Below are 13,539 nucleotides of genomic sequence, written 5' to 3'. Positions count from 1 at the left end.
ATTGGCGTATAGTTGATTTACAATGTTGTGTACAGCAAAGTGAATCAGTTATATATATACATATATCCACTCTTTTTTAGACTCTTTTTTCATATAGGCCATTATAGAGTACTGAGTTGAGTTCTCTGTGTTATATAGTGGGTCCTTATTACTTATGTAGTTTATATATAGTAGTGTATATATGTCAATCCCAATTTATCTATCCCTCCCTCACCCCCTGGTAACCATAAGTTTGCCAAACAATTTACTTTTATTTTAACAACTTCAGTAAAGTCAGAGCAAAATATTAATGTAAAGTCTAAAATTCTTCATTCCTATGGTCAGAAAAATTATATTTTACCCATAAATGGTAATAATGTCAGTAACGGTATAAGTCTCCATGTGTCTCGTCTGACATATTTTAGGATTCAAGTCTACATTACTAAAAATTTGTAAGCCCATTTACCTGCATCTCTTACTCCCTGGACAAATTTCTGTGACAGTAGACTTAAAGTCTGATACTGAGATGTGAATATGGTCCCTAAAGGATTAGAACAATGGCCTGGATATCATTATAGAATCATGGTATTTTTCATAAATTTCTTGGTTCAGCATTTCCCAACAGTGTTTCTATTAAGCGCTTTCAATAAAAGAGTTGTATAGTCATGCAAGTTTAGAAGATCCTGAATAATGTATTTCTCCCTTGGAAATTCACAATACACACTGGCACATTAAAGGTTCTAAGAAGCCCTGCCCTAAAAAAACCTCTTCAGCTTGGTTTAATACAGTTTTCCCAAACTTTCTTTAGCATTTAACATTCATGAATGGAACACACTTGGAGAAACAATGATCTAATTCAGGGTATTTTATTGGTTGTAAAACTAGGACCAGAGAAAGGTTAAGAGACTTTGTTCAAGATTGCCCAAGAAAGTAATAGCCATCAGGACCAGAAACCCAGGTTCCCCCAATACTCTATTATGACATGCTGCCTTTGTTCGGCCTCATAAAAACTTTGGAAATTATTATGGAAAACCTGTTATGAAAGTGAAACAGAGAAAACCCAGGTGGATACAAAGTGCGTTCTTATCAATTTCCATTCCTTTCCAGTTGATGTTACCAGAACATTTTTTAAACCTTGGTGGTGTGTGCATAAATGGGAGGCTTGTAATTGGTGAATGGTGTAGAGAAATTGCTTTTTCTTCAGGCTACTGTTATTCAGATTATGTTTGAATGTATGAAAATCTAGGACAAAGATGTTAGCTTCTAAGTAACACACTGAAGCCCTCTGTATCTAAGGATCAAGATATAACGGGTTGAGATAGTATGAACTTGGATACTCTGTGTCATAGATTATGTATTTTGGACAATTTACCTAACAACTGATCCTTAGAACATAAAATAATACACTATACAACAGCAGTCCCCAACCTTTTTGGCATCAGAGATCGGTTTCGTGGAAGACAATTTTTTCATGGACGGGAGTTGGCGCGGGGTTGGCGGGGGGATGGTTCAGGAGGTAATGCGAGTGACGGGGAGCGGCAGATGAAGCTTCGCTTGCTCACTGGCTGCTCACCTCCTGCTGTGCAGCCCGGTTCCTAACAGACAAGGCACCCTTCCGCGGCCTGGGGGTTGAGGACCCCTCCTATACAGTGTAAGCACTCCACAAAACCTGTTCATGTTTATTTAGTAATCCCTAATACCTTTTTTCATTTAGAAATTTCTAAACTTCAATTTAATCAACCTCCATTAAAAAAATACTTTTAAAATGTTTGAATAATTGTCATGTGGCATTATTGTCTCCTATCAGAATAGAATTAGTCACATACTTTCTATTACTTTGGAATATTGTGAGATGGTTAATTATAGTGTACCTGAATGATTTCCAGTAGTCCCTTGAAAAAGGCCTCAGTGATCCATTTTGTACCAATGGGTTAAGAAAAGCAAAATAAACATACTTCCAATTTCATAGTTCTTTTTTTCTGTGTAAAAACCACTTTTTAAAAGAGATAGTCATTAAGAAAGATTTGTAAGGGGGTAGGGGCAGTACACGGGTAGGGGATTAGGAGATAAAAACTATTATGTATAAAATAAGCTACAAGGAACAAGGACCTACTGTATAGCACAGGGAACTATATTCAGTATCTTGTAATACCTATAATGGAAAAGAATCTGAAAAAGAATATATATATATATATGTATATATATATACACACACACACATATAAAACTGAATCACTTTGCTGTACACTTGAAACACTGTAAATCAACAATACTTCAATAAAAAAATAAAATAAAATAAGGTACAAAGATATAGTATACAACACAGGGAATATAGCCAATATTCTATAATAACTATAAATGGAGTATAACCTTTAAAAATTATGAATCACTACATCGTACACCTGTAACTTACATAATATTGTACATCAACTCTACTTCAAAAAGAAAATACTGAAAAAAAGATTTGTAAATGTTTTTTCTAATTAATTTTTATTAGAATATAGTTGCTTTATAATATTGTGTTAGTTTCTGCTGTACAGCAAAGTGAATCAGTTATACATACACCTATATCCCCTCTTTTTTAGATTTCCTTCCCATTTAGGTCACCACAGAGCACTGAGTAGAGTTCCCTGTGCTCTACAGTAGGTTCTCACCAGTTGTAAATGTTTTTAAGAAACACATCTCCAAATTAACCCACATAAAAATCTTGTAATGGTCAGAGAATAGAACTTCAGAATAGTCTTCATATAATTCATATAATTAATGACACAAGTGGTTAGTGACACTTTGTTTCAAAAATGTGCAATTTAATATTCGTAACTTACAGCCCTCCTTTTGTTTTCTTTTAATTTTCTATATAAGAACAATTTTTTTCCCCACTGAGACTATACTTATTAATATTTATTTATTTTTTCTGCGCTGGGTCTTATTTGTGGCACACGGGATCCTCACCATGGCATGTAGACTTCTTAGTTGCAGCATGCATGTGGGATCTAGTTCCCTGACCAGGGATCAAACCCGGGTCCCCCCGAATTGGGAGCACGGAGCCTCAGCCACTGGACCACCAGGGAAGTCCTGAGACTATATTTAAATTACAGAGGAAAAACATGTTAAAATTTCTTTATAGCCTCATGTCACTTCTCTGTTTATTGTACACTCCACCTTCAGAATCCTGTCCTTGTTCTTCTAAACTTCTGTTGCAGGCAGAATTCTAATGTCCTCCATGGTCTCCGTCCTCTAATGGTTTCCCCATCATTATATAAGTTACATAGCAAAAGGATTTGACAGGTGCAGTTAAGTGTATTAATCTGTAGACCTTAAGCCAGAGAGAGGATCTAGGAGGGCTTAACCTAATCACATGAGCCCTATAAAAGCACAGAGTTTTCTCCAGCTGGTAGTAGAAGTCAGAGAGATTCCAAATATGTGAAGCATTTGACATGCCATTTCTGCCTTTGAAGATGGAGTCGGCCATGTGGTAAAGAATATGAACAGCTTCTGGGAGCTGAGAGCAGCCCCCAGCTGACAGCCAGCAAGGAAATGGGAATGACAGTCCTACAACCACAAGGAACAGAATGCTGCCAACAACCTGAAAAGGCTGGAAGAGGATTCTTCTCCAGAACCTCTAAGATAAGAGCCCAGTCCAGCCTATATATGAATTCTTAAAAAAATATGTTAAAGAAATGTCTACCAATTCTTGTGATATTAAGATTTTTTTTAAAGTCAAGAATGTCAAATTTTGTAAAATGCCTGTACACATCTGCAAAGATACTCCTATCATTTCTCTCCTTTATCTATTAATCTAGTTAGTTATTATTGTTGCCTTAGTAATTTTCCTTGTATTCCTGGTATGAATCCAATGAGGGCATAGACTGTTACTGCATTAATTTGCTACTGGATTCTAACTGTCCTTTATGGGACAACCTGGGTAATCTTAAGGAGAAGAGAAGGTTAATTTCACTTCGGTCTCCTATAGGAAATCTCTTAAAGCATAGGCAGCTGCTGAGGTTATTTTATCACTTTTTCTGTTTTTCTACTGTAGAATAAGTTATAATACTGTGTTCATTACAGATGTGGAAAAGTAAAGTAATCAACAAGCAGGGGCCATCCATAATGACAATACCCCAAGTATAATAGCCAGCCTCCAAACTGGCCCCCAATGATCACTGACTCCTGGTATACATGACCTTGGGTAGCCTCCTCCCATATTAGGTAGCCATAGGATATTGCAAAAAATAATAGGTCGTGATTTCTAAGCCTAAGTCACAAAAGATGTTGCAGTTGCAGCTTCTGTATTGTTCTCTCTCGAATCACTTGCTCTGGGGGAAGGCAGGTGCCATGTCGTAAGGTCATGCAAGCAGCCCTACAGAGAGGCTTCCATAATGAAGAGCTAAAGTCTCCTACCAACAGCCATGTGAATGAACCATCTCGGCGATGGATCCTTAAATACCAGTGAGATTCCAGATGACCACAACCACAGCCAATGTTTTGCCTGCGACCTCATGAGACATCCCAAGCTAAACCATCCAATTAAGCCACTCCTTTATTTCTGACTCACAGAAACTATACGATAATAAATGTTTGTTTTTTAAGTCACTGAGTTTTAGGGTCATTTTTTTTACTCAATAGATAACTAATACCAAGTTTCATATAGTTTCCTCCCAACAGAATTGCTGAAAGGTACCTACCTCTCCAAAACCTTTCTTTCCTCATAATGGATCTTTTTCATTACTTTAACCTGGTGCCCAGTGGCTAAGACTCCACGCTCCTAATGCAGGGGGCCCGGGTTCAATCCCTGGTCAGGGAACTAGATCCCACATGCCGCAACTAAGAGTCCGCATGCCACAACAAAATCCCGCATGCCGCAACTAAGACCCAGTGTAGCCAAATAAATCAATATTTTTTTTAAAAAAAAGATAATTGCCTCTCACCCAGGCTGTGAAAGTGAGAGTTCCTCTTCCTGAATGATGGTCTGCCCTCACCATTTCCCTAATGACTATTTTCCCAAATAATGCCCATACAGTGGGAAAATCTTGGCCCAGAAAAAAATCATCCAGAAACGTAAATCTTAGAATACTTATTTCCCTGTGGTTATCTCTTTTTTCCTCTCTGTCAAGATATAAGTATAATGTGAATAAATTGTTAGAGAAAGGAGCAAATGTGCCATTATCCTTGGTTCTGAGACATAATTATACTCTAAAGCATTTATCTCAATCTTTCTGAATACCTAGAGTTTTATAAAATACAGGCCCCACGCCTAGGCCTCACTCTAATGGCTCTGATTCAGTACGTCTGAAGTGAGACCCAGGAATCAGTGGGTTTTTTTAATTGCAAAATTATTCTGATGATTATCCCACTGTTAATTTGTCTTTTTACTAAAACCACATGATTTCCTTATTATGTATATCTGTCTCCTCCCTCTGAAATATAAGCTCTATGAAGGAAGATATTTTTGTCTATTTTTTTCACTGATGTATCCCCAGCAACTAGTACTATGCCTGGCACACGGTAGGTAATCAATAAATGTTGAATAAACAATTGTAAAAGTTGATGAGCAGTATGGGAAGAAACAGATCTGGGAATGCAACATGGAGTATTTATAATTTAAAGAGTTATAGTAGGATAGACTTCATTGAGAAATGACTTGAGGATATAACAGAGGGTACCATATGAACATCTGGAGGAAGAGGGTTCCAGGCAAACGAAAAAGGAGTACAAAGATCTTGAGTCTGGGATAGTCCCAGAAACATCAAAAAGACCAGAGTGGCTGAAGTGAAATGAGTAAGGAGAGGACAGGGAGACAGAAAATCAAAGGAGTAAATGGGGCCAGATCACACATGGTCTTCTAGATACGAAAGAACGTTGGCTCTTATTTTAAGAAATGAAGAGCTACTGCAGTGTTTTGAAGAAAGCCATTGCATATTTAAAAGCTCATTCTGGCTGTTTGTGTTGAGAATAGAACGTCGAGCACAGATGGAATTAGGGAGACAAGGCAGAAGGTAGGCTGAGCCTTATTTAAGTGACTTCAGGAAAAATTGGAAGAAAGAAATTGGATACAATGAGTAAACAGAGCCTTTTTGAGGTTTGCTGAAAAGGGGAACAGAGAAATGATTCAAGCAAAGGTTTTATGTTTTAAGATGGTAGACATAATAGTGTCATATTTGTATGCTAACGGAAATGACCCAATAGAAAAAAACATGGGTGGTTCCAAAACCTGGGATTCTATACTCTAGGAGAGACAAGGAACAATTGACAGAGAGAGCAGAAGAGCAGGAAAAATATAAGGGGCTATTAAAGAACAATATGTAGACATGTAGACTCTAGCTTCAGATTGTAGCTACCAAAAAACCCATTTCCCTCTGAACATCTGAGAGTAGGGTAGCATATCTCCATCCCCTTCCATATAACAATTATGTGTCAGGAGAGAATAGTTTCCCACAGAAGTGAGAGAGAGTTTGTCAACTTTAATCTCCATGGTATGTGGGGGGGGGGTACTGTGACCCCTTAGTTCACATTACCATCTCCTTCAGTTCTTGATTTTCTTCTCTGGTAAACTGATGTGATTTATCTTAACATTTAAATCCTACCTCTCCACCCCACTGTAGCATATTGACTCATCAAGGCATCTGCTGTCTGCTTGCTCTCTTGATTTGCATATACCATAGCAGAATTAAATGGGTGAGTTACTTACCTGAATATCTTTCTGTTGGAGAAAGATGTGACCATCTAGATCAGGGTTTCTTAATCTCTGCAGACTGACATCTTCGGTTGGATAATCCTTTGCTGTCTGGTGCAGTGTAGGGTGCTGAGCAACATTCTAGGTCTGGACCCACTAGCAGTCAGAAGCACCTTCCTCTCTGTCCCACTTCCTGTCCCAGTTGTGACCAAAAGAATGTTCCAGACGTTGTCAAATGTCCCCCAGGAAGTAAAAATCACCCCCCACCCAGTTGAGAGCCACTGATATAGATGTAAAGTTTCTCAATACATTATTAATAGATCCTGGTGCTGTCAATGATAAAACATGGGATAAAGCCGGGGGTTTGTTACCTATACCTTTATTCTGTGCTTTTGTCATAGATAATCATTGTTAACCCTCCACTTCTTACCACTATTCTCAAAATGAACATTATGGACCTGGTATAAAGAAATAACTTCACACTCACTTTAAAAACTGGTACATTTCCACACATGATTGGACTGGGGAGAATGAAGGAATGAGAATAGGTGAACTATGGACACTTAAAATACTATTGGTGAGATTTTGCCATCTGAGGCTTTTCAAAATATTTGTTCAAGCACCATATACATATTTTTTTGCCTATCAACTGATTGCCGATAACATAAAATTGGCCTTATCTGCATTGGGTGCATCAATATGTATTACTTTGTGGTATCAAAAAACATCAGGACCAGAAGAACCCAGTCAAGCTTGAGAAGAACGTATTTGAATTCAAGACATAGTACAAAGTTACAGAAGTTAAGACAGTGTAGGATTGGCACAGGATATACAAATAGACCAATGGAAGAGAATAGTCAGAAAAAGACCCAGTTTATGACAGATATCAATGCAAATCTATAAGGGAATGAATAGCTTTGCAATAAGGGGTATTGGAACACGTGGATATTTTATGGAACAAAATGGAACTTGACCCCTACCAAACAGGGTATATAAAATTTAATTTGAGATATATCACAGTTCTAAATGTGTAAAACAATAAAGCTTTTAGAGTAAAACAGGAAAATTTCCTCGAGACAGTCCTAAATAGAAGACAAAAAATACTAACTATAAAAGACTGACTTCATTAAAATTAAGAACCATACCCATCAAAAGACACAATTAAGCAGGTAAAAAGGCAAATCACAGACTGAGAGATCTTCATGACACGTACGTCCAACATCTCTAAATCAGTAAGAAAATGACAATAATCCAACTTTTTAAAATGAGCGAAATTCCTGAAGAGGTCTGTCACAAAAGAGGCTATTCAATGGAATACTACATAGTAATTTAATTAAAAAAGAAACTACTGATACTTGTAACAAAACAGATGAATATTACAGACATTATATTAAGTGAAAGTAGTCACAACAGTACATACTGATGATGCATTTATATGTAGTTTAGGCAAAACAAATAATGATGGAAGTCAGAATAGTGATTACCTTTTGAGGGTGTGTTGACTAGGGAGGGGCATGAGGAAACCTTCTGGAGAGATAAAATATTCCATAAATTTATATGGACGGTGGTTTCATGGGCCCTATGGAACATACAGATAACTCTTTTGAGGAGTTTTTCTGCCAAGCAGAGAATCAAGGCAGTAGCTGGCAGAGAAAGTGAGGTTAGGAGAAGTTTCCTAAAGGATGGGGAAATAACATATGTATATGCTCATAGGAATAATTAAGTAGCGAGGGACAATGGTGATGGAGGGAGAATGCTGGCGTAATGTCCCTATGCAAGGTGGGAGAGGATGAGATGTTCTCCCTATGTGGAGGAAAGGGAGGTTCTATAACAGCCGGAAAGATGCTAGACTACATGTGAGTGATGGTTTGGATTGTATAGTGTAGATGTGATGAGAGCCTAGGAAGTTCTTTTCTGATTGTTTCCATCTTCTCAGAGAATTAGGAAGCAAAACTGGCAGAGTGAGGATAGAGGAAGTGACTTGGAAATAGGGGAAAAGAGAAGTATGAAATAATCCAAAGAGTAGCACAGTGAATGGACCAAGAATCTATATTTCAACCGTGAGGTATCACTGAGGCCCACGGCAGGTTAGGGTGATGAATTCAGTTAGTGTGGTGTGTTTTTCTCCAGGTAAGTCCATCTTCATAGGTGCAGGCACCTGAGGGGTACAGCACTGGATTTAACCAGCTTTGCAGTTTTGCCATAGAGTGCCAATTTTGTGAGTGAGATCATATATACCTGGGAATCTTATTTTTACCAGTTGGGGCATCATTAATTCCATGGACAAAACTAGGAAATGTTCTTAAATATTTTTAAATGAGTTCATATTAATATTTATAATCATATTTGATATTACAGGGATTTTTATGAACTTCTGGGTTTATATTTGTATATATTTTCTCTGGCAGTGAAAGTCTTGGGTCCTCATAATTCTATTCGTATCAGCAATAAAATTACCAGTGAAGTTTCAAGATTTCTTTACAGTTCTTTTCGTCCTTAGAATGTATCCTATTAAGGAAGTACAAATGAAGTATTATATTCAACATTCATTGGAATAATTATATTCTCTGTATAGATCCTACCAAAATGAAATAAAAATAGGCCTTTTGATTGTTGGAGTTAAATTTGGATATTTACATTTTATATTCCTTCTAAACTTAATTTTGAATATATAAAACACATTAGTAAGAGAAAATCAAAACTATAAGAATTACACTCATATATACATATGTATAATTCAATCACTTTGCTATACACCTGAAACTAACACAACATTGTACTATACTTTAATTTTTTTAAATGGTTAAAAAAAAGAAAAAAAATTATACTCAGAGAAGTCTTGCTCCCATCCTTCTCCTGTTCCCAGGCCTCTTCATCCCTTATAGGTAAACATTTCTTCACTCTGTAAAGAATTAAACATTTATCCTGCCTTTGGGGAAGAACTATTATTTATCTCCTGTTGATGAGGGAAACTTCTTCTTTAGAGAAAAATGCCAGCTAATAAATGTAGGAGGAATTACTTAATTGGAAAAATCTTTTTGCAGTTCTTATTGAAATAATTAATTCAGACAGGATGTTAAAACCATTGGGTAAAGGTTTTTGAAGATGATATTGGCACAGAACCAAATATCACCCCACAGATTACTTGCTTATTGTAAAGGAAAAACATATCTTACAACTGATTGAGCTGGCATTATCATCTTAGCCAAGTGACAAACTTGACACTTTGTGCTCACTGATGGGATGCAATATTAAATATACAGCATTAACCATGAAGCATTCTTGCCAAGAAATGTTTACCATGTTTCCAGCCAAACCTTTGGGCTAAACCTCCAGTTAATAGGAATATGGGAGTTAAAAGAACAAGTTAAACAATCAGACAAATCAAGAATGTGGGACATCTTACTAGACAAGTGATCTGGTTTCTTCCAATGGCAATGTCAAGGAGGAAAGGTGGCAGAGCTGTTCTAAAGAGACTAAATAAGACTAAATTTTAAAATGACATAATGATTCACAAATAGTAAGGTATTCACACCAGGTACATAAAGTTCAACACTTTGCAATATTAAGTAACTTATTATTACTCTTACAGTTGTGTATAAATAGTTGTAGAAATAACAAGTAACGTGTGAAGTGTTACTGACTCTTTACCTTATCAACAAGATGGACGTTGAACATTAAAATTGCAAGGAGTTTTATTTATAAAACCATTTAATAACATTTCATTAAAGTTTCAAAAATTATTTAAATTTTATTTAAAATTGAGACACTGGGCTTCCCTGGTGGCGCAGTGGTTGAGAGTCCGCCTGCCAATGCAGGGGACACGGGTTCGTGCCCCGGTCCGGGAAGATCCCACATGCCGCGGAGCGGCTGGGCCCGTGAGCCATGGCTGCTAAGTCTGAGCGTCCGGAGCCTGTGCTCCGCAACGGGAGAGGCCACAACAGTGAGAGGCCCGCGTACAGGAAAAAAAAAAAAGTTGTCTTAAAATATTCAAAGTTATTAAAGCTAAAAGACAAAATATGAACACTAGCTGTATTCATATTTTGTCTTTTAGCTTTAATAACTTTGAATATTTTAAGACAACTTTTTAAAACAAAAATAATTTTAATATTTATTTTAATTTCCATTTTAATGAAATATATTTAAATATTATACACTTGGAATACATTTTTTATACTTTATGTTAGTACCAACAGATATTGTGAGAAAATTCTTATAAAAAAATATAATTAATGATTTTGTTAGAATGAAAGCAAAACAAATGAAAAAGTTTCTTCAGAATAAAGATTTGAAAAGACAAGAAAAGATAAAAGCAACGGAAGAATATCCAAATATATAGAGAATAGAATCAAAATAAGCAGCATTCCTGAAGGAGAGACCTGAACAAAAGAAACAAAAACATTATTCAAAGGCATATGACTTTATTACTCACCCAGACACTGCTGTTGAACACCAAGATATGTGCAATAATTAAATTCAGTCCACTTTGATATTTTGTACTTTGTCATATAAAAACCATAGTGCTACCCATCTTTTTCAATTTTATTGTAATAAAAATTTATTTGCCAAGGTAAGAGGATGGAATATATTTTAAGTTTGTTATCATGATTCAAACATTTAAAATATTTAGATATATTGTACATGGATCTCCATTTGAACTCTTGCCTTGGATCCTGTAAACATTAGGGGTGGGCCTGACTGCAATTTCAAATACCAAAATAATTAAGCAATATCTATAAAGTTCTCAAAGAGAAAACTGCAACCCTAGAATGGTAAACCACTTATGTCTATTCAAGTTTCCTTCAACATGTAAAAAGAAACAGATGATTTCAGATGAGCTGAGAAAATAAAGCATCCATGAGTCCTTGAAAAAGTTACAAAAAGATGTCTAACAAATGACCCAAAGTTAAGAGCTCAACATTGGGAGATTTCAGGGAAAACAGCCGTGTGAATTAGTTCCTACTGCTCAACTCTTTCAACTCCAGCCCAAATACCAACTACTTCCCCCAAGCAAGCAGGTAGAGTGTATAAGCTAAACTTCAAGTCTGCTTAGATCTCTTCAGAAGAGATTAAACTCCGGACTTTCCCTTTCAGGCCAGATAAAAACCTTGGGGTCCTGTAGAAACAGCAAGAGTCCTGGTGTGAGGATTGAAAAGTCACTAATATATGATCATACCAAACCTCATTCCTTTTCACCTGTCTGGCCCTTAGGGATAGTGGGGAATTAACAAACTGACTGAATCCTTCCTGCCCCAGAATCAGGAATCCAGAGAGCAGAGAGTTCTCAGTAGGGGATAAACAACCTTCTGGCTTGAGTGCCAGCAGGCTGCCAAGACAGAAAACACCAGTGCCTCTCAGAACTAGTGGAGTTGCCCTGGAGGTACACCAGCAGCAGGACTTGAGCCCTGAGCAAGGGTGGGACCCCGTGGAGGCAAAGGAAAATAACAAGGCCCCTAATCTAGCAGCCAGAGTGAGGAAGCAGCAGCATACCCAGCACTGAGATCACCTCCTGAAACAGAGCTACTGGAGGGCAAAGCACCGACCTTAAACATACAAAATGAAAGTGCTTAAGGAAATTTGATTACAAATCACAGATGATGGATTTAAATTTTTTAAATTAAGTAGATAAATGAAAGCGGAGAAATGTCACTATTTAGACCTTGATTAATTAAAGGTCAAGTCAGAGACCTACCTTTTTTTTTTAATTTATTTTTTGGCTGCGTTGGGTCTTCATTGCTGTGCACGGGCTTCTCATTGTGGTGGCTTCTCTTGTTGCGGAGCACGGGCTCTAGGCACGCAGGCTTCAGTAGTTGTGGCACGTGGGCTCAGTAGCTGTGGTGCACGGGCTTAGTTGCTCCGCGGCATGTGGGATCTTCCCAGACCAGGGCTCGAACCCATGTCCCCTACATCAATAGGTGGATTCTTAACCACTGCGCCACCAGGGGAGACCCAGAGACCTATCTTAAAACATTGAGCAAGCATGCAAAAAAAGGGACTCGAGAGAAAAGATGACAACTGACCTGGACAGATCCAAAGGAATCTCTCATAAAAAAGTCACGGAGTGCCAGGAGAAATTCACAAAATATAGATGAAGGAAAGGCAATCATTAAATAAATTAATAAAAGAAAATATAAGCCTGTAGATTGAAGGGGTTAGGAGCCACAGTTAAGGTTGTTTGAGAAAATACACACCCTAGATTAGCTTCATAAAATTCTCTATTACTTCAAGGATAAAATCATATAAGCTTCAAGAGGGAAGAGATATGGGAACATATGTATATGTATAACTGATTCACTTTGTTATAAAGCAGAAACTAACACACCATTGTAAAGCAATTATACTCCAATAAAGATGTAAAAAACAAAAATCATACAAGCTTCTAGGCTAAAAGAACAAAAGATTGAGAGAGAAAAAGAATCATCCCACCCCCAAAAAAGATCAGTACTGGATTCTTTTTAACAATGCAAGGTAAAACTAGTTTAGCTTCTTTCTTAATTAAATTTGAGTCTTTTCTTGAGTATTTTGCTAAGATGGTATAGACAGCTGGTAGATTTTCTGAATATTTCCCTTTCTGAGATTTTGTTTTTTTCACTCAGCTAATGAAGGATAACAGACACTTGTAGAATACATAGTGTGCCAGGCATTGTTCTAAGCACTTTAAAAGTATTAACTCTTTAAACCTCATAACAACCTCATGAGGTAGATGTGTTATAATCCCTATTTTATAGATGAGGAAAGAAAGCATCAAGAGGTTTAAAAGTTTGTCCAAAGTCACAAGCTGGTAAGTGGCAAAATCTTTTCTCTCTACTAACATCAGCCAATGTGCAATATAAAATTAAAAGTCATAAGCAGAATAAAGAGACACCTTATAGAAAAGGCAACTCATG

The 13,539-nt window shown here is 36.9% G+C and overlaps 1 long non-coding RNA gene across 2 annotated transcripts in view; it reads right to left on the bottom strand.

The window, feature by feature from the left end:
• Positions 1–10,620, bottom strand: part of LOC137224019 (uncharacterized) — a 36,232-nt gene extending 25,612 nt beyond the window's left edge. The window contains exons 1-2 of one of the 2 annotated variants that reach the window (XR_010943184.1): positions 9,481–10,620; positions 6,668–9,160 (exon numbers count right to left, since the gene is read on the bottom strand). This is a non-coding gene — a long non-coding RNA (uncharacterized lncRNA). Of the gene's footprint in view, positions 1–6,667 lie in introns of both variants that reach the window. The other variant, XR_010943183.1, reaches the window with a different exon arrangement.
• Positions 10,621–13,539: the final 2,919 nt, after the last annotated feature.

Source organism: Pseudorca crassidens, chromosome 4 (genome assembly GCF_039906515.1).
Source record: "Pseudorca crassidens isolate mPseCra1 chromosome 4, mPseCra1.hap1, whole genome shotgun sequence".
Lineage (NCBI taxonomy): Eukaryota > Metazoa > Chordata > Mammalia > Artiodactyla > Delphinidae > Pseudorca > Pseudorca crassidens.
This window is presented reverse-complemented; position numbering and strand designations above follow the sequence as displayed.